Source organism: Giraffa tippelskirchi, chromosome 14 (genome assembly GCF_054371585.1).
Source record: "Giraffa tippelskirchi isolate mGirTip1 chromosome 14, T2T-mGirTip1v1.2.pri, whole genome shotgun sequence".
Classification (NCBI taxonomy): domain Eukaryota; kingdom Metazoa; phylum Chordata; class Mammalia; order Artiodactyla; family Giraffidae; genus Giraffa; species Giraffa tippelskirchi.
The window spans coordinates 17,945,168-17,966,331 of NC_137288.1; the positions used below are offsets into that span (position 1 = coordinate 17,945,168).

General features: G+C 46.0%; 1 long non-coding RNA gene across 1 annotated transcript in view; it reads left to right on the forward strand.

Annotated features, from left to right (window-relative positions):
• LOC145534932 (uncharacterized) overlaps window positions 1-8,389 on the forward strand; it is a 36,545-nt gene extending 28,156 nt beyond the window's left edge. The window contains exon 3 of the long non-coding RNA XR_014075087.1: window positions 6,665-8,389. This is a non-coding gene — a long non-coding RNA (uncharacterized LOC145534932). The remainder of the gene's footprint in view (window positions 1-6,664) is intronic.
• The last annotated feature ends 12,775 nt before the right edge of the window (window positions 8,390-21,164 follow it).

The window sequence follows — 21,164 nt, forward strand, 5'->3', positions numbered from 1 at the left end:
ATGGCAACCCACTCCAGTATTCTTGCCTAGAGAATCCTATGGACAGGGGAGTCTGGTGGGCTACACTCCATGGGGTCACAAAGAGTTGGACACAACTTAGCATACAAAAGACCCCACAGTGAAATAAAGAACAAAGTCAAGATCCCTACACTTGGGATGAGGGTGATGGAGGAGGTTGACTTTACAGAGAGATGCCTGATCTGATGGATGAGGGATGCTGAGCAGGAGGAAAAGGCTGGTCTGGCTTGGCACCAACTCACGGAGGACGTCAAATCCAGGTGGGGAGGTCAGGGTGTGAAATTACAGGTGAGGGGAGCCACTGTATATTTTTGAGGAGACAGGCATGCAACTTAGCTTTAAGGAAGATCGATGATGTGCCAACAGTACACACATGATTGGGAAAAGGAAGGGCTGAGATTCGGAGATTTTGAGCGAGGAGGAGACTGTCACAATGTAGACAGTGAGATTTGGGGGTGGAGAAGATTGTGGGAAGCATAGACTCTTGGTGGTCTGTATTCGTGGGTGAGCTGACGTCCCACAAAAGAGAGCAGGTGGAAGAAAGGGAGGGAGTGGAGTGTGGACATCTGCTTTCGCTCTGGGGAATTATGGCCAAACTGAGATGGAAGATTTGATCTTTCTTTAAATGAGAGTTGTTGATGTAGATGGTGGGTCCACCCAGGAGACTGTAAGTTTAACCTATGTGTGTGTTTAGCATAACTGTTAACACTGATAGGAAATAAGCGATGAAGGTGGTTTTACAGTGTTGAGTAGAGAGTTATCTTTGACTATGCGGTTCACGGAGATGGAGCTGAATGAGGTTACTCATTGAGTTTTGTCATTTCTTTTCAGCTAGACTTGCAATGTCCTGGTGTGAACAGAGCAGAGTAGCCTCTTTGGGGGGACCCCTGTGTTCTTTGGGGCGGGGCTGAGGGAGGCAGGGGTCCAGGCATTGGTAGCATTTGAGGAGGTGAGGATGAGCTATAACCTTAGTCACTCACAGGTTCAAAGAAAGACCTGTTGACATTGGGAAAAGCTCTGACCTTCATGGGAAATGCCAGAGACTGATGACCCAGGACCTTCCTGCATGGATTCTCAGGGTCCCCCTTGGAGTAAGAGAGCCCCGTTCTTCTTGGCTGCCGACCCACATGAGACATGATCTGCTCACTCCTCTGGGGCCTGGTTTCCCACATGGCGTCCAGTTGCCTAGAATGGAAAACTGCAGGTCCTGGCAGGAATGGTGCTTCAGAAAGGTGTTCATCTCCCCAGCACCTTGAGTTCTCCTGATGAGAGCACGACTTCTGACTTTGCCAGTGTTTTATTACTGACGAAATGTATCTGTAGGGCTTCCCTGTAGCTTAGTTGGTAAAGAATCTGCCTGCAGTGCAGGAGACCTCAGTTCAGTTTCTGGGTTGGGAATATCTGTAGAAGGGATAGGCTACCCACTCCAGTATTCTTGGGCTTCCTCGGGGGCTCAGCTGGTAAAGAATCCTCCCACAATGTGGGAGATCTGGGTTTGATCCCTGGGTTGGGAAGATCCCCTGGAGAAGGGAAAGGCTACCTACTCCAGTATTCTGGCCTGGAGAATTCCATGGACAGTATAGCCCATGGGGTCGCAAAGAGTCGGACACGACTGAGTGACTCTGACTTTCACTTTCAGATGCTTTTGTAGATAGCATTTCCTTTCATACCTTTATGCTCAGGACCTGGGCCTTCAGTCAAGCTTGGCACCCTCGGGGTGGCGGTTTGTCCCTGAGACTAGGGCTGGTTCCTTCCAGAGTGGCAGGAGACCAGCCTTCCACAGGAAGGAGGGGATTGAAACTGGGAACCCTGGAGAGCTTAGGAGTGGGTGATGATAGTTGGAAACTTAGAGTGGTTATTTATGACTGTGGTCTTGAAAGGATCTGTGGTTTATAAAATTTCTGCTCTCCTAAGCCTTGCCTTTGTTGTGGTTCGGTCGGTCAGTCGTGTCTGACTCTGTGACTCCATGGACTGCAGTACACCAGGCTTCCCTGTCCTTCACCATCTCCCGGAGCTTGCTCAAACTCATGTCCATTGAACCACTGATGCCATCCAACCATCTTGTCCTTCCTCTGTCATCCCCTTTCTCCTCCAACCTTCAATCTTTCCCAGCATCAGGGTTTTTTCTAGTGAGTCAGATCTTCGCATCAGGTGGTCAAAGTATTAGAGCTTCAGCTTTACTATCAGTCCTTCCAATGAATATTCAGGGTTGATTTCCTTTAGGATTGACTGGTTTGATCTCCTTCCAGTCCAAGGGACTCTGAAGAGTCTTCTTCAACAACAGAGTTCAAAAGGATCACTTCTTTGGTGTTCAACCTTCTTCATGGTTCAACTCTCACATCCGTACATGACTACTGGAAAAACTATAGCTTTGACAACATGGGCCTTTGTTGGCAAAGTAATGTCTCTGTTTTTTAATACGCTGTCTAGGTTGGTCATAGCTTTCCTTCCAAGGAGCAAGCATCTTTTAATTTCATGGCTGCAGTCGCCATCTGCAGTGATTTTGGAGCCCAAGAAAATAAAGTCTGTCGCTGTTTCCATTGTTTCCCCATCTATTTGCCATGAAGTGATGGGACCAGATGCCATGATCTTAGTTTTCTGAATGCTGAGCCTTGCCTACAGCCCCCAAGAGTATCCTGGGGTGATGAGGAGCTGTGCAGTGCAGCCCCTCTCACTCTGCCCCTGTTCCTCTGCACAGACAGAGACTAGGCTAACCTGGAAAAGAGCCCAAGACTGCACGCTGAGCCCGTGTGCCGGCCTCAGGGGGAGCCCACGCCCCTGTGTTAACAGCGGGGTCCCTCCGTGTGCCCTCTTGACAGGACTGTGGGCTCCTTGGTGGACTGTCCGAGCTCTTGCAGACGCCGAGGTGAAGGAAGCAGACAGACTCCCTCCTCCTTCCCATGACTCGGCCAAGCTGGCGGCCCCCTCGCCACACAGGGCAGGGCTCTGGAGGGCTCTCTCCCTTTCTTTCTGAGTGTCTCTATTTCAGACGGCAGCCTTATACTTGTTCTGCATGCAGGCACACACGTGTGCACACACATGAATGTCATGGAACGGATGGTTGATGTGAACTGCTCCTCGGTGCCCTTCGGAAAGAAGGGGCTGGACAGCTCACCAGTGAAAAACACATCACGTTTGAATGTGAAGTAGTTTGGCTTCAAAAAACAAACAAAAGAGAACACAGTGAATTTTGACCTAAGCGTTTTCAAAGCCTTTTCTTTCTGGAGCCGCTAGGCCTGGGGTCTTCGAGGATCACAATACGAGCCTTGGTGCAGCTGAGCCCTGCCCCTCATGACAGGCGTAACGTCTGCCCTGGACTGTAAACCAGACAGAGGGGCTGTTCTAAGTTGACTGCAGATGCCAAGGACACTGCTGGCTAAGTGGCACTTTGCAGGGGACAGAACCTGGGCAATGTCCCGAAAACCACCGGGGAGGCCAGCCAGCCGGAGGGGAGGGGGCCAAGCCCGCCTGCAGGTCGGCCGCTTGCATCCCTGGCCCACCTCCACTCTCCTGGGGTGGACTGTACACAGGACCTGTAGAGATGGGAACACTCTCCCAGAACGGCCTCAAAACGGTTTAATTAGACTTTCCTGGAATAATCTCTTCTCCCCCTACGCTGTGTCGCTGGGTGGGTCACCTCCTTTCCGCCCCCACCCCGCCCTCCCGCCCTGGCCTGCAGCCCCCACCCTGCTTTGCCTGTTCCGGCCAAACAAGCGTAAGGACCCTTCCTCGGAGGCTAACACGCACCATGAAGCCTGCGATGACTGTCCCGATCTCACTGTGAAAACTTTACCACGGCTGTGCTGAAAAATCTCCCTGCAACCTCCCACTCCTTCTCAGAGAACGAAAAAATCCATCAAATTAACACATCAATGAGTTGATTGTAATCTCCAGGGCTCAGTGTAGCACTCTCTGGCCGCCCAGACAGGAGCCCGGCATGATTTATCAATGCAAACCTAATAGCATCAATATGAATCTAACTAAAAATCAATATTTCATTACCAAATTGTTAGTGAGAATGAAGAAAAATGGCTGGAGTCAGAGCATTCTCTAGGGTAGGAGCATCTGGAGTTCAATGTGACAAGATGAGTGATGCGTGACTCGGGGCCGGGGAAGGACACCGCGAGGACAGGCCCGCGGATGCCCCGGGCGCAGAGAGCCGCCCTGCGAGCCTCCCTGCTTCCTGTCCTCCCTTCTTAGGAGGAGGAGAGCAGGAGAAGGAAAAGCAAGGGGGCGAGACGGTGGGCTCCTCCTCAGCACAGCTGCCCACGGAGGGGCAGGGCTGGTCGGCGTGGCCCTGGGTGCCTGCGTCCTGCTCAGGGAGGCTGGACCCCCACGCCGCCCCGGTCCCCGGTCCCCCGGGGCTCACGATTAGGGCTCTTCCTTCACGATGCTCAGGGGTGGCAGGGCGCTTGCTTTCTGCTGCTCCTTTTTATAGAAAACGTGCGAGAGTAGTGGTACTCGTGTTGATAGGTCCCCAAGGCTGTGCTCTCTGCGGATGGCCACGGGGGGCTGGAGGGGAAATGGAAGCTACCCCTCCAGGGGCTGCGTTGGGGAGGTGACGGGGTCCCTGCGATTCTGACGATGTTGATGGGCCATGTACTGCCCCAGCTGCTCCAGCTGTGTTATCTCTCTGAGACCCAAGGTCGTGTCTGGGAGAGGCCGATTATCCATGCGAAGTTGTGCTAATCACTCAGTCGTGTCCAACTCTCTGTGACTTCATGGACTGTGTGGCCCGCCAGGCTCCTCTGTCCATGGGACTCTCCAGGCAAGAATACTGGAGTGGGTGGCCATACCCTTCTCCAGGGGATGTTCCTGACTTGGGGATTGAGCCCAGGTCTCCCACCCTGCAGGCAGATTCTTTATCATCTGAGCCACCAGGGAAGCCCCAGTGCGAAGTAGAAAAGAACATGAAAAAAATGTTTCAGTGAGTAAAACGCTGTGGCTCACGGTTTCGCTCTTAACTGTCCGAAGGCGAGAATGGTTCTTCGGACAAGAAGGTGGTTGGTGGTCCTCTCGGACGTCTGCCCCTCCTGATCATGGACGGTGAATTGTGAGCTGAAGAAACATCATGGAGTCCTTCCCCAACGTCTGGGATCGCAGATCTGCTCCCGCCTGACTCAGAGGCTGGTGCAATGACTTCTGGTCTTACTCGTCTGCATCTCACCCTGATACGGCTTCTGTAGGACTGTCAGCTGTGCCCAACAGCAGAGAAGATTCTGGATGAGACTAGGCTTGGCACAGACTCAGTTTTAATAAAAAAAAATTATTTGAATACAAGTCAGTATAAGACAGTGATTAACAGCTCTGGTGCTGGAGCCAGACAGACAAATATCGAGGTTCTGCCCCCTGCTTGCTGTGTGGCCTCATGTACGTTTTTGCAAAAGGCAGCAAACCTTAGATTTTCCACTTGTAGTAACGACTGTACCTAGTTGCAGACTCACTTCAGGATTCAATTAGACCCTTCGTAGTGGACTTAGGAGATCAAACTAGTCAATTCTAAATGAAATCAACCCTGAGTATTCACTGGAAGGACTGATGCTGAAATTCCAATGCTTTGGCCAAAGGATGCAAAGAGCAACTCACTGGAAAAGACCTTGATGCTGGGAAAGATTGAGGACAGAAGGGAAGGGGATGACAGAGGATGAGATGGTTGGAAGGCATCATTGACTCAATGCACATGATTTTGAGCAAACTCCAGATCATGAAGGATAGGGAAGCCTGGTATGCTGCAGTCCATGGAGCTGCAAAGGGTCGGACACGACTGAGCAGAAAAGTTCAGTTCAGTTCTCTACTTTGAGTCTAAGAAATGCCTCTGGCTTGATGTAAAAATAACCCCCCCTTCCCAGCTTAGTGATTCTGGGCTACTTCTACCACCAGCGGTTTTGTTTCCACACTGAACAGATGTCACTGTTGTCCTGAACTGCTTCTCTGCCAAGGACGTCTCAGTAGGATTTTTAGACCTTTCCGTACGGCAGGGTTCAGACAACCGTCGTCTTCTTATCCCCTTCGTCAGGAGTTCGTGACTTGTTCTTGGTCTCTGCTGCCTTTCCATGCCACAAACAGTATCTATTCTGCCCTGCTGATGGCAGCAAGAGCCTTTTCAGGATGCTTCTCTTTCCTCTCCTGCTCTTTCCCCTCTTTTCTTTCTTTCTCCTTCCTCTTTGCATTTTAGATTCTCTCATTATCTCTCTTTACCATGACTTTTGTGTTTTTGTTATCCTTTACCCAGCCCGTTAGATGTGGTATTATAGATGCTCATAAGAAGGAAATGTGCAAGTTATACTTGCCATAATTATGTAACTCAGGTCTTCTTGCACAATCTCCCTCAATTTTTCAATCGTATTGACTCTGTTGTGCGTACTGGTCTTTACTGCTTCATCTGGAAAGTATTATCCCCCTCACTATGGTTGACCTCCAAGGGTCCCAGAAACAACACCACATCTTCTAATGTTAACTCTCAAAGAAGTAAAAAAAACATGTTGCTGTATTGCCTGGTGCTCACTCAAAAGTGTTCTGATGCCTGGGCCTACTTTCTCTTAATCTCTGCGCTCTTTCTTTTCTTTCATGTACTTGGGATGTGTAACATTGTGTTACTTTGCTCAATATTTATGAAATAATAAACTCGATCACCTCTGCTCTACAGGTGGCCTCAGTCCCACCCCAGCAGGTGGAGGAGCTGAACCCAGTGTGGGGCCAAGGTCACCTCAGGGGGCACTGTCGACGTGTTGTCCAGACATTGAACCTTGCCTCCACCACACCTGTGAAATGTGAGAGACCGCCTCAGAGCCCCTCCAGACAGCATCCGGGGACCCTCAGGAGGGAGGTCCCGCCTCTCTACTGCAACTCCAGATCCTCATGAAGTAAGGAAGCACTCCAGCTCCCTGCCCTTCAATTTGAAACCTGAAGTCTCCAGCAAAAGCTTACTTCAAAAATGATGCTTGAGAACTCTACTGAAGGACTAACAAAATGATTGTTCCAAAGGACTTTTTAAAATCATTATTGTTCTTATAAAATCAGCTTATAATGCTGGAAGCCCCATGTCTTTTATTTGCTTCTCTGCACAGCTGGAAGGTAAAACAGACATCTAATTGTATACCTATCATAAGAGGTCGGTAAAACGGATTTTTTTCCACTGATGTACTTTTTACCACTGAACAATTTTTTTGAGCAATTTTCTATCTCCATTTCACTGTAGAGATTGTCTCACAGGAGGTCCATTTAACAACTTTATTTGTGGAAAACCACAGCGCTCTTGTAAGTCATTACTTTGTGCTTTGGGAGTTTTCAATGAATAGAACTCAGGTTTTTTTCCCATTGCGCTACTTTATATTTAAAAGTTCTTCTACAAGTTTGGTAGAGAAAGCAAAAGGCCTGAGAAAGATTGGTCTGAGGCATTGCTGATAAAGGAGAAGTTGCTAGAAAATTCCTACCTGACTACGTCTTCCTCCCACCGAGGCTGAAAGAATTGTAGGAGGCTTGGTGCTTCTATGGTCCTTCCCTGTGACACCTCCAATGTGCCTTGTCTGTCTTCTTTTCACTCATAAGAGCATCGCTGTAGATATTAGAGGTTAAAGAAATCACAGTGACACAGAGGAGAGATTCAAAAGCACCTGCTGCAGTTGTGGGGAGGGAGCAGGCTTCTTCACCTGCCGACCAGGTGAGATGGGGCCACAGAAGGAGAGGGAGCCTGGGGGCCCTGAGCATCATAAGCTGTGCAGGTGTCCTGCTGGGCGGGGACTCAGTTGCATCGCGTTAGGAGCTTCTGGAATGACTCGTAGCTGGGAGGCCACCTAAGTTGCGCCTGTCCCCACACTGACACCCAAGAGCGGGGGGCTGGTGTGGCCCCGGGAGCTGGTCAGAGGATGCTAAAGGGCAAACTGGGGGTCTCGGTGCTGCGAAGGGTCTGGATCCTACAGGAGCGATGGGGATGGAAACCAGGACCGTCTTCAAGCCCAGCTTTGTCAGTTTTGAAATCTCAAATCTCAGATGCCCCGAGTCACACAGCTCATTAGGGAGACATGAAGACATGGCTCTCCCCACAACCCTCACCGCAGCGTCACTTGGAAGGAATGTCCCTTTGGAGAAGCCCTTCCTCACCTGGGTGCCCGGCTACCATCCAGTGAATCGGCGTGGCCTTGCCTTTCTATCCTCAGATAACAGAATTCATAACCTCACTCTGTGGTTGATTGCAAGTAAAAAGCGAGCACAACAAAACGCAACCCTATAAACAGGTGACTGACTGACTGCCACGGGAGGCGGTCCACTTAAGGATCCAGGAACTAGTCAGGGTTCAGACGGATTCTTGAGACCCTCGTTGTCAGGACCCCGTGGAATCGCTTTCAGATGTGGGAATAAAAATTGTAAATGCCATTAAAAGTGCCCTGGGGATTTTTGACATCAAGAAAATCATCCTAACTTTCAAGACTAAGTCTGTTTAAATTGATACATATGTGTTAAGCTCTGGGTTCTGGTTTAGAAATTGAAAACGACCTCAGTTATGCCTGTATGGTTTATACCATGACCATTACTGTGAGCCATTCAAAGTTCTAAGATTTCAGCATCTCATTCTCTGTTGAGTTTGAGTTTTAAGAGTGAAATTGGCTTTTGCAAAGGCAATAGAGAACATGGGGCTTTCTTCATGGCCAGTTATGGGTTGTGTGGCTAATGATAGATGTTCCACCTTAATTTTAAAATAATGCTTTAAGGCAAAGTCACCATGGGGACATTACCCAGAATTTTATCTTTATAAATGAGGTTATTTACAAAACAGAAACAGAATCACAGATGTAGAAAACAAACTTATGTTTACCAAGGGAGAAAGTGGGGAGGGATAATTTGCGATTGATGCATACACACCACTATATGTAAAATATATAACTAATAAGGACCTACTGTATAGCACAAGGGACTCTACTCAATACTCTATAATGACCTTTATGGGAAAAATATCTAAAAAAGAGTGGATATATGTTTAACTAATTCACTTTGCTGTACACCTGAAACTGACACAGCATTGTAAATCAACTAGACTCCAATAGAAATTATTCTTAAAAAGAAAACAAAGAATTGTCTTCAACCCAATTAATTGAAAGACGCAGATTCTGAAATTCACAATCATCTACTTATTTTTTTTTCCTTTTGTTTGTTTGACTGTCCACTTCCAACATTCTGGAGATATGGTCTGATTTAGGAAGACTGAATTGCAAAAGAAGAAAATAATCATCTCCTGGGCGGTCTCAGTAAGGTTATCAAGTGTCACAGGGTATCTGTTGTCACGATCCTGAGTCAGGAGCCCAGCGCTGGCACCGGAGCATGCCCTGTGCTTAGGCTCCTGCTACCTGCCGAGAATTTTAGCTGTAAGGTCTTCTACGTGGATTTATCTAAGGGGAGAAAAAGTTAGCTGAAGCCATAAAGATAATTAATCTTTGTTTGAAATGGTATTTTCCTTTCTGCTGCCATTTGTCACGAGGACGCCTTAAAAAGCCCCTTTGCTGCAGCAACAGCCACAGGGATGCTAGCTGCTGGAGAATTCCCCCTCCCGTATCAGCCCCCTTCTCCCAACACCCGTGAATCTGTCCCCATTTCAGAGGCCATCACCCAGAGCTTCCTTAGGTGTGACGAAGTCCTCTGCAGCCCAAGACTAATCCCAGAGACAGGACAAGGGCGTCAGAGCCTTGCTGCTGAGCAGAGGGAGCAAGCCACGGCCCCTTTCAGACGCGTGCCTTGTCCCTCTCCAGTTGTGATGGTGACTTGATGAGCCCATCTGTGATGGTGAGGAAAGCTCATCCCCCAGTGAGCTTTCTTTTATTTTTCCTTCTTGTATTCCAGTGAGTTCTTTATATCGAGTGAGGGCTTGGGCTTAATTAGATATTTAAATGATTTTGAGCAGTGCTGTTTCTTTAACTCCTAACTGCGACAAACACATATGAAACATACTGTTGGCGGCATTTAATCAACAGCAGTCAATTTATCATCTTCACAGTTTTAGTGAGCGGTTATGAATCACTAAAATCACAGGTATTGTAACGCAGCGCTGTGGCACTATCATTAACAAATACAGCGCACACAGAGGGATGACTCGGTAATTGAGTGGGACTAATAAGAATACATCATTTACTGTGCGTGACAAACTGGGCCTCCAAACACAAGCATGGAAAATTCACGTTTTGCTTAATAAATAAATTACACAGCCGATGTATTATACATAATTCGTGTCCTCGTGGATTTGAGTGATATATAATGCATGGTTCAAGTCATTTATTTATTAAGACTAACTATATATATTGTAGGAGGGGGATTTTAAACTCCAGGGTAGGGCCTGCCTAGGGAACTGATGAAACCGCTGGCCTTGACTGGGTGGTAAATGAGGTGTGTTTGGGGTTAGAAACCTGGGCTGCAGCACCCTGTCTTCCGTGTTCCAGTTCTGTCTATGGCAGGGGAGGAAGGGCAGTCTGAGACTTGGGCAGCAAGGGTAGATACTCAGTTTCTGAGATGAGAGAAATCTAAGGATCCTTAAGACTATCTGAGGGCTTCCCTGGTGCCTCAGACAGTAAGGAATCTGCCTGTAATACAGGAGAGCCAGGTTCGATCCCTGGGTGGGGAAGATCCCCTGCAGAAGGGAATGGCAACTCACTCCACTATTCTTGCCTGGAGAAGCCCATGGACAGAGGAGCCTGGTGGGCTATAGTCCATAGGGTCACAAAGAGTCAGACACGACTGAGCGACTAAACAGCAACCGCCGTGAGTGCTTGGATATGGGTTCTTTGTCCTGCCACTCCACACCTTCGCTGCAAGAACGCCCCCCTCTCCTGATCCTGCTCCACTCAGCCCCAGCCCTGGGCACCATGTTGCCAACCCTTGGACTCAGCATCTCTGTGGTCACTCGCAGGCACATCCCAGGACACCGTCAGGAGAAGGCGGGGGCCATGCGTGGAGCTGGGTACCCCCTCCGCCTCCCTGAGACCCGCTGGCAGATGTCAGATGTTTGCTTTGCTGCCAGAGCTCTCAAACACAATATCTGAATTCACACGTTTTCTACAGAAAATGAGGCCGGTTTTAGGGCAGGGACCACCTTTATTCCATCCGAGGGGGCCTGCCACATTCCTTCTGAATGGGGAGTTGTGATACTGAGAGAATCTAAGGTCCTAGAGAGCCTCTCCAAGCCAGTCAAGGGCATTCATGCCTACTCTTTGGGGAATGAGTCTTTCAGGTGATTTTCTGACTCTTCTCTCTTCTCCTCCTGTATTTACACTCTTCGGGGCCCCTCTCTCTGTCCGTATTTGGATTTTCTCTTTGAGGATGCATCACAGCATTCTTCTCAGGGTAAGATGGTCATTTAATTAGAAAAGACTGAAGCTTGGCATCCTGTGAGCACGTGGCAGCATCTTCAGGACTGACAGATTGTCTCTGGTACCATCTAACTGAGCAAGACTGTATAGAGTATTTATCCCCTAGGTTGACCGAGGATCACAGAGGAGGATCCATCTGAGGCTTAGCAGGGTCAATGTGTAGCCAAAATTAGCTGTTGCGCTTGTTTGCTATGACTTTCCATTGTAAAAGGTGTCATTTTAGTTCTGGGAGGAATACAGATAAGTTGATGAATACAGTTGGATCAGAAAGGAGTTAGTTCTACCCTGATGGTCGCTGATTTGGAACAGTTTTACCTCTTTACTAGTGATTATAAATTTAAGTGTGGAAACTACCTGAATTACCACGATGCCAGTTGGACCAGTGAATTGATCTATCTGTCTAGCATTTTGCATTATATTAGAATCAGGGGTCATAGAGAAAAACAATGAATTGCAAATTGCATTTACAGTGAAGGTCAACTTAAAACTTAGTGAGATAAAGCTTGGCAGATACAAGTCAGCTCACCTGTAATAAGAAAAAAAAAACATCAAATGTGAAAAGAGCATGCTGCTTAGGTGGTTTAGAAAAAGAATGAGAGGCCACAATATTCCAAAGCTTCAAAAATGAGCTTAAAGTTAAGAGGAAGGGAAGGTGGGACAGTGATGTTTGCGTATTGAGTTCTAGCCGCAACATGAAAGAACCTCTTCAGACTGAAGCGCTCCCCCTAAGTGAGTGTGGGCAAGGCATCTATTTGTGTTCATGGAGCGGCTCCAACCTGCCATTGCACATGGAGAGGGAATTTGGAACTGTGCCTTTGTCCTCGATAGGTGATAAGCAACCTTTACATAGTGGTCTCTTCAGTTAAGAGTGAATATTTAGTTGAGGAAAATTCCGAGAATCCAAGTGTTACAGGAAACCACAGTGGAGAAGTGACTGTATGTCTTTCTTTGCCTTTTCTTTGAGGAATAGAGGAAAACAGTGTCATAGTTGATGACTTGTCAGATTAATGATTGACATGTACAACACGTGGCTCTGTTCTCCAGATAAAGGCTTTAGTTTTTTAAAAAGTGATTTGATTTATTTATTTAAGAAGATTCCTTTACCTACCATGTGACTTCAGCATATTCGGATAATTCAGTTTATAAAAATTAGGTCTGTATTAGCTCTCCAGTAATATATCAATGATGCAGAACAGATTGCTTTAAATACCCATTGAAATTTTTTTTTATCAAAACATAGTTAATCTATAATATGTTAGCTTCAGGTGTACAGCAAAGTGGTTCAGCTATACATACATAGATATGTATATCTATGTATGTATAGCAAAGACTTGGCTACTGAACAACATATATATATATGTATATATATGTTATATTCCTTTTTAGATTCTTTTCCGTTATAGGTTATTATAAGGCATTGAGTATAGCTCCCTCTGCTTGTTGGTTACCTGAAAGTGAGAGTGTTAGTCGTTTAGTCTTGTCCGACTCTTTGCGACCCTATGGTCTGTAGCTCGCCAGGCTCCTCTGTACATGGAATTCTCCAGGCAAGAATACTAGAGTGGGTAGCTGTTCCCTTCTGCAGGGGATCTTCCTGACCGAGAGATCAAACCCACATCTCCTATACTGAAGGTAGATTCTTTATTGTCTGAGCCATCAGTGAAGCCCATTGGTTACCTATTTTTATGAAAACCATTAGCTTTTAACCATCAACACAAAGTGCAAAAAATGAAGCTGGAAGACATGGAGTCAAAAAATATACACTAGATATTTGCTTGTTTCTTAGTCTTACAAAATTATTTTATAACAACAGAAAAAAAAGATCAATGCTATTTTTGTCTGGTGCTTTTCAAAGGAGAAAGACTCTCAGTTTTATCCAGAGCCAATTCTGCCCTTTGGGAGGCAGCCCATTATTTTCTTTCCCCAGAAGCCATAAATTCACATCTCATCATTGACCATATTATGCCCTCTATCTCTATTTATTATTAGTGCATATTTTAGAGTGGTGATAAGTATTGGCACATTTTATTATGCTGATAAACAATGTTGGACTGCCAGGTACAATGTGTTGTCAACAGTGATTTCTCTTCAGCATCTTTCACATTTTATTCTCAGCTTGTTGAGCTGAAACTTCAGCTCTGCTTCAAATCACACGAGGTCTGACTCTTGTCCTGTGCCTTCCAAGTTGATGAGCTAGGAACGGAATGGGAGAGATTATTCACGATGCAGAAACACATTAAGATGTTACAAAACACAACCCTGTTCAAATATTTTAAGAGCATATTCAACAGTCATTGGCATTTAAAGGAAGCAAACATCCTTCTTTAACGACAAGTCAATCTGCTCCTTGAACTTGAAGGAAGAGGAGCCTGACAGTGAGTTCAAGTGACTAAAGTTATAGGAGAGTATAAGTCCATTGGATGTTGGAAACAAAGTATCTCCAGACTTCTACCAGCAACCGGGACCTAAGGCTCTCTCAGCATTGAGGTGGGTTTCACATAGCCGGAGCACCGTGGACGGGAGAGGGGAATGCACCGAGACCAGACGGCGCTTACGAGTGCTGAGTTGACTGGAACCCTTGGTCCAGGTGACATCTGTGCTACCTTGAGATGATGGATTTCTGAGTCTTCACTAAGCCTTTGACTTGAGTACACTGTTTACTTCACATCTTTTGAAAAAATGATCATAAGATGATTATAGAAACAGGATAGGGCTGTCTGGTTTTCAGGGAGAGTTTTCTCTGGGATGTTTGTAATTCTAGCTGGCTTAGGGGCAGTCACAGCCAGAGAGGTAAAGCAGTTATAAGCTTTTATTTATTTATTTTTAATGGCTGCTACTCAGAGAGGCATCTTGAATTGATGGTTCCAACTGGTTGGTTCCTGTGACACATCTCAAAAATATTCCATAATTTTTCGGTCATTTTCACCATTGAAAACAGTCTAATTTTCTTTTTTAATGCTTGGTAAGACTACAGTGATATATATGTATATATACACATACATACACAAGCATACATACTTTGGTACATACATTTGTGTACACATATATTATACACACACTTTATTACTTGTGTGTACAAGTAATAAAGGAATCTCTTCCTCCTGGTGGAACATCACCTAATAAATGTAGAAGGAAAAGGGAGTTATGCGATTATCAGTGGATACTAATACTAGCAGGTGAAAGTGAGGATTAACAGGATATGCACATAGTAACAAACTCTCTACAAATTACTTCTGAAGTACAAGGGAAAAACTAATAGCATTGTAGTGCTAAAATCTGGCAGAAAGCAAGCGCTCAAAATGACATCATTTATACTGAGACAAAACAGATAGTGATGGTTGATGTGATACACATAGAAGGACACTGTCTTCTTTCCTTAATAGTGCCTAATCTTCCGGCTAATAGGGCCTAATCTGAATTTCCTGGTAAGGAAATATCAGAAAACCCAAATGGAAAAACAAATAAAACAAAACAAAACAAAAAAACACCAAAATGAAGAATTTATGCAAAACAACCAGCCTGTCATCTTCAAAAATATCAAGGTCAAGAAAGATAAAGGCTGAAAAACTCTTCCAGTTTAAAGGAGACTAAAGAGATAGAAAGCAAAATGAAATGCACTGCATGGTCCTGGGGACTGGAAAAATAATTGTGATAAAAGACACAATTTGGGTGATTATCAAAATTTCAATATGGATTGGGCATTAGATGATAGTATTCTCTTAATATTAAATTAAATCATTTCAGCAATTTTACTGTGTTTGTGTAAAAGGTGTCTTTGTACTTGGAAAACATACACTGACGTATTTAAAGGTATAGAAGCAAAAATGTCTCAAATTTACTCTTACTCTTTAATTGGTGCAAAAAAATATATATGCATGAGAGGGGTAGAGAGAGGGGCAGAGAGAGGGGCATAGAGAGGCAGAGAGGGGCATAGAGAGGCAGAGAGAAGAGGCAGAGAAAGGGGCAGAGAGAGGCAGAGAGAGGGGCAGAGAGGGGCAGAGAGAGGGGCATAGAGAGGCAGAGAGAGGGGCAGAGAGGGGCATAGAGAGGCAGAGAGAAGAGGCAGAGAAAGGGGCAGAGAGAGGCAGAGAAAGGGGCAGAGAGAGGGGCAGAGAGAGGCAGAGAGAGAGGCAGAGAGAGGGGCAGAGAGAGGGGCAGAGAGAGGGGCAGAGAGGGGGGCAGAGAGAGAGGCAGAGAGAGGCAGAGAGAGGGACAGAGAGAGAGGCAGAGAGGGGGGCAGAGAGAGGGGCAGAGAGGGGCAGAGAGAAGAGGCAGAGAGAGGGGCAGAGAGAGGGGCAGAGAGGGGCAGAGAGAAGAGGCAGAGAGAGGGGCAGAGAGAGGGGCAGAGAGGGGGGCAGAGAGAGGGGCAGAGAGAAGGCAGAGAGAGAGGCAGAGAGGGGGGCAGAGAGAGGGGCAGAGAGGGGCAGAGAGAAGAGGCAGAGAGGGGGGCAGAGAGAGGGGCAGAGAGGGGCAGAGAGAAGAGGCAGAGAGAGGGGCAGAGAGAGGGGCAGAGAGGGGGGCAGAGAGAGGGGCAGAGAGAAGGCAGAGAGAGAGGCAGAGAGAGGGGCAGAGAGGGGGGCAGAGAGAGAGGCAGAGAGGGGCAGAGAGAGGGGCAGAGAGAGGGGCAGAGAGGGGGGCAGAGAGAGAGGCAGAGAGAGGCAGAGAGAGGGACAGAGAGAGAGGCAGAGAGGGGGGCAGAGAGAGGGGCAGAGAGGGGCAGAGAGAAGAGGCAGAGAGAGGGGCAGAGAGAGGGGCAGAGAGGGGGGCAGAGAGAGGGGCAGAGAGGGGCAGAGAGAAGGCAGAGAGAGAGGCAGAGAGAGGGGCAGAGAGGGGGGCAGAGAGAGAGGCAGAGAGGGGCAGAGAGAGGGGCAGAGAGAGGGGCAGAGAGGAGGGCAGAGAGAGAGGCAGAGAGAGGGACAGAGAGAGAGGCAGAGAGGGGGGCAGAGAGAGAGGCAGAGAGGGGCAGAGAGAAGAGGCAGAGAGAGGGACAGAGAGAGGGGCAGAGAGGGGGGCAGAGAGAGAGGCAGAGAGGGGCAGAGAGAGGGGCAGAGAGAGGGACAGAGAGAGAGAGGCAGAGAGAGGGGCAGAGAGAGGCAGAGAAAGGCAGAGAGAGGATGGTAAATCAATTGCTTCAGACTGAAGGGTATGTAGGAGTTCCTTTTATTATTCCTGAAACTGTGAGTTTGAAATTGTAACAAAATTCAATTAAAAGCTAGTAAAGCTACTTTACTCCCTATAGTTATTTCAGCATCCTTAAGCATTTCTTTCTGAGTGAGCCTTTTCACTCATCCCGCCCAGGTCAGCGGTGAGCACGCATGTTTACTGCCTCCCGAGAGGCATCTGTTCTTTCGTTTACTCATCTCGACAGTACAAATGGGGTTGAATTTGAGCTTTTTAGTTTAAAAAATCGAAATGGGGTTATTCAAAACCACAAAGAGAGGATCAAATGACTTCTTTAATCATAAAGTTCTTGCCATGAGACATTTTGTAAGAGCTTCCCTTTCCAGCCCTTTATTGTATGACGGCCACGTTATTGTTTTAACTACTCAGCTGCATGCTGTCTGTCACATCTTTTAAACAGTATTTTAGAGATATTTCATCCCTTCCAAGTCTTGCTTAGTGTAACGTTCCTTTAATTTCCCTGCAGGATATTGGGAAGCTGGAGGGGTGTTAGAAGACTAACCTTTCAGCAGGACCAATTTGAAACATTAATGCTACATTTATCATTACTCCTTGAGTAGAGTTTGGTCAGTATGTTTAACACAGCTGTTCTTAAATGAGGAACTCTCTTGTTTCCTCAAACTTAAGACTCTCTTAAGGCTAAACGATAATAAAAATGTTAATATTGCATTCTGGAAACACTTGCAACTTTCAAGATGACATTATTTGAACACTTGACAGGATTAAAATTGTGAATGAAGAATCCTAAAACAAATGGCGAAGAAGATGTATCGGTCAGGTTTTTTTTTTTGCCGTGGTGAGGCTACATAAGAAGCATACTCCCTCCCTCAAGTCCTAACGCCCTGTAACAGTAAGGTTTGCTTGTTCACATGTGACACGTCTGATGGCAGTCAATTCTTAGTCTGTGCTCTGTATTTCTGTAGCTATGTTCCAGGTTTTGGGTTAATATGTGTTGGCTTTTATTCTAGGATAAAGTGGACTGATAATCCAGCATCTTTTATGTCTTGTCTTCCTGTGACAGAGTCATTGCTAGAGAAAGGAATCAAGTTTAAGGCTTCTGCTCAGGCTTGGAACCGTATTTGCTCACAACCTGTAGTTCAGTTCAGTTCAGTTTAGTTGCTCACTCGTGTCCAACTCTTTGCGATCCCATGAATTGCAGTACGTCAGGCCTCCCTGCCATCACCAACTCACGGAGTTTACCCAAACTCATGTCCATTGAGTCGGTGATGCCATCCAACCATCTCATCCTCTGTCGTGCCCTTCTTGTCCTGCCCACAACGTTTCCTAGCAACAGGGTCTTTTCCATTGTGTCAGCTCTTCGCATCAGGTGGCCAAAGTATTGGAGCTTCAGCTTCAACCTCAGTCCTTCCAATGAACACCTAGGACTGATCTCCTTTAGGATGGACTGGTTGGATCTCCTTGTAGTCCAAGGGACTCTCAAGAGTCTTCTCCAACACCACAGTTCAAAAGCATCAATTCTTCGGTGCTCAGCTGTCTTTATAGTCCAACTCTCACATCCATACATGACTACTGGAAAAATCATAGCCTTGACTAGACGGACCTTTGTTGACAAAGTAATGTCTCTGCTCTTTAATATGCTGTCTAGGTCGGTCATAACTTTCCTTCCAAGAAGTAAGCGTCTTTTTAATTTCATGGCTGCAGTCACCATCTGCAGTGATTTTGGAGCCCCCCCAAATAAAGTCTGCCACTGATTCCACTGTTTCTCCATCTACTTGCCATGAAGTGAAGGGACCGGATGCCATGATCTTAGTTTTCTGAATGTTGAGGTTTAAGTCAACTTTTTCACTCTCCTCTTTCACTTTCATCTAGAGGCTCTTTAGTTCTTCTTCACTTTCTGCCATAAAGGTGGTGTCATCTGCATATCTGAGGTTATTGATATTTCTCCCAGCAATCTTGTTTCCAGCTTATGCTTCATCCAGCCCAGCGTTTCTCATGATGTATTCTGCATATAAGTTAAATAAGCAGGGTGACAATATACACCCTTGACGTACTCCTTTTCCTATTTGGAACCAGTCTGTTGTTCCATATCCAGTTCTAACTGTTGCTTCCTGACCTGCATACAGGTTTCTCAAGAGACAGGTCAAGTGGTCTTGTATTCCCATCTCTTTCAGAATGTTCCACAGTTTATTGTGATCCACACAGTCAAAAGCTTTGGCATAGTCAATAAAGCAGAAATAGATGTTTTTTTTTTGGAACTCTCTTGCTTTTTCGATGATCCAGCAGATGTTAGGTATTTGATCTCTGGTTCCTCTGTGTTTTCTAAAACCAGCTTGAACATCTGGAAGTTCACGGTTCATGTATTGCTGAAGCCTGGCTTGGAGAATTTTGAGCATTACTTTACTAGCGTGTGAGATGAGTGCAACTGTGTGGTAGTTTGAGCATTGTTTGGCATTGCCTTTCTTTGGGATTGCAATGAAGTTCAAAGAATGTCATATCATCAGACCCAAAGTTAATGGGATGGGGAGATCTGTGAAGGGTTGGGAAGGAGGAGTGATTATGAACAAATGCTATGCACCAAAGTGGTCTGGATCCTTCCCACATTGTACTAGGATGTAGACCTCAGGGCCTCCTGTAGCTCACTTCCACTTTGGGGTATTTCTGCTTGGGTCTGCTTTCAGAATTCCATTTCCTAGTGTGTCACCTAGGGCTTGTTCCTGTGTTGATCCTGCCAAATTATTTGTATCTGTAACTCATCTCCTCCCAAATAGCTTATTATTTAATAATCTAATACCAAAATCCTTTTTGGGGAAGTCCAGATTTCTTAAAGATGTTACTCACATTACTGATCACCCATAAACATTTTATTAATAACAGTGTAATCCTAAAATCTCTGTCTACCTTTGCTGTTTGATGCAAAGAGATGATTCTACTGACAAGTTTACAGCTGTCAGAGAAACAGAACCAGTAGATAGGCAGATAGATAGAGAGATAGACAGAGAGATAGACAGGGAAAGACAGAGAGAGAGGGAGATTTATCACCTGGAATTGGCTTAGACGATTAGAGGGGCTGGCTAAGCAAGTCTCAAATCTTTAGAGCAGGCCAGCAGATGGAAAACTCACAGGCAAGAGCTGACACTTCAGTTCACAAGTGGAAACCCCGCTTTTGTTCTTAGGCTTCAGTTGATTAGATGCGGCCCGCTAAGGAGATAATGAGAGCCATAACTCCACTGCTGTAAATCAGCATAGCCAACACTAAAGAATCTGATGCGGAAATAAGCAGAGAGTCTCTGAGGCTCTAATCCCTTTACATCAAGGTTTTTGTTTATACTGGACCTCACTCTTCCCTAGATCTACATCGGGGTGCCTCTATAACTGCTTCTCAGACTTAATTTTCACATTTCAACCAGCTACAGTGATTTAAAATCAATAACCAGTAAATATCACAAAAACTGATGCATAGGCCTTTCCTTAGAGATCCTGATTAAACTGATATGTGTTATGTTATAGCCTTGATAGGGATTTTCCTGGTGACTCACTGATAAAAATCTGCGTGCAACGCAGGAGACTTGGGTTTAATCCCTGGGTTGGGAAGACCCCTGGAGAAGGAAATGGCAACCACTCCAGTTTTCTTGCCTGGAGAATCCCATGGACAGAGGAGCTTGGCAGGCTACCGTCCATGGGGTCACAAAGAGTTGGACACAACTTAGTGATTAAACAACAACAACATGCCCTTGATATTTGTTTTTCTTTAAAGCTTCTCAGTAGATTCTAACATGTGGCCAAGGCTGAGAACTACAGCTTTCTAAACTCAGCGCTGCATTCACCAGAATGGGATGCTAATACATATGAAGGCCGAAGAGTTTTGGCAGGTCCTATACTTGAGTTCGATTAGAGGGATGTCACACGTTAGCTAGCTGTCACATTGTAAAAGTAGTCTTTTTCCCTCCTTCAAGATTTTAGTTGTGTTTACTGAATATGTAGATTAAGTTTTGCATCAGATATTGATGTTCAGTCCTTATCCTTAACATACTGCCTCTACCATATTTTCTCTCTTCTTCTATCAGCTCTCCACATTCCAATCTTCTATGACTTCGATTTTTCCTCTGCCAGTCCCTGCCCTCTTTGTTGTCAGATTCATCCCGTGGTCTTTCCTTGCTCTGTTTTGCCTCACGAGGTCACTGACCACTGCAAGCTACAGATCCCAAGTTCCCAGGAAGTTAACTTCTGGGGAGGCGTGGCTGGTTTTGGCAAATGGTGGTGAAAGCATTGATGATGTGTGTAGGTCGTTCCCACCTTCCTTAGGGCACGTCTCTGACGATGATTGCATTTGCTCTTTGACTTCAGTTCCTTCTGGGAAAGCACGCTGTGCTTCCACCCAGGGCCCCTGGGGTCCAGCAGCCCACATCTTTCCTTTGATCATCTGGCTTGGGGGAAGATTATTGGCTTTTCTCTATTGCTAATCTCTGGGTTGTCTCACATTTCCTGCTTGGACTCTCAGCTTTTCCCTACTGTATAACCATTTCCCAACATCAAATTCCTTAAAAAAATACTTGGGGGATTTCTGTTTTCCTGGTTGAAGCTTCTCTTTTCTACTTTTTTGTATTCCACTGTTATCAGACATCTTATTTTCAACCATTTTTCAGCTCTTTATCTGGA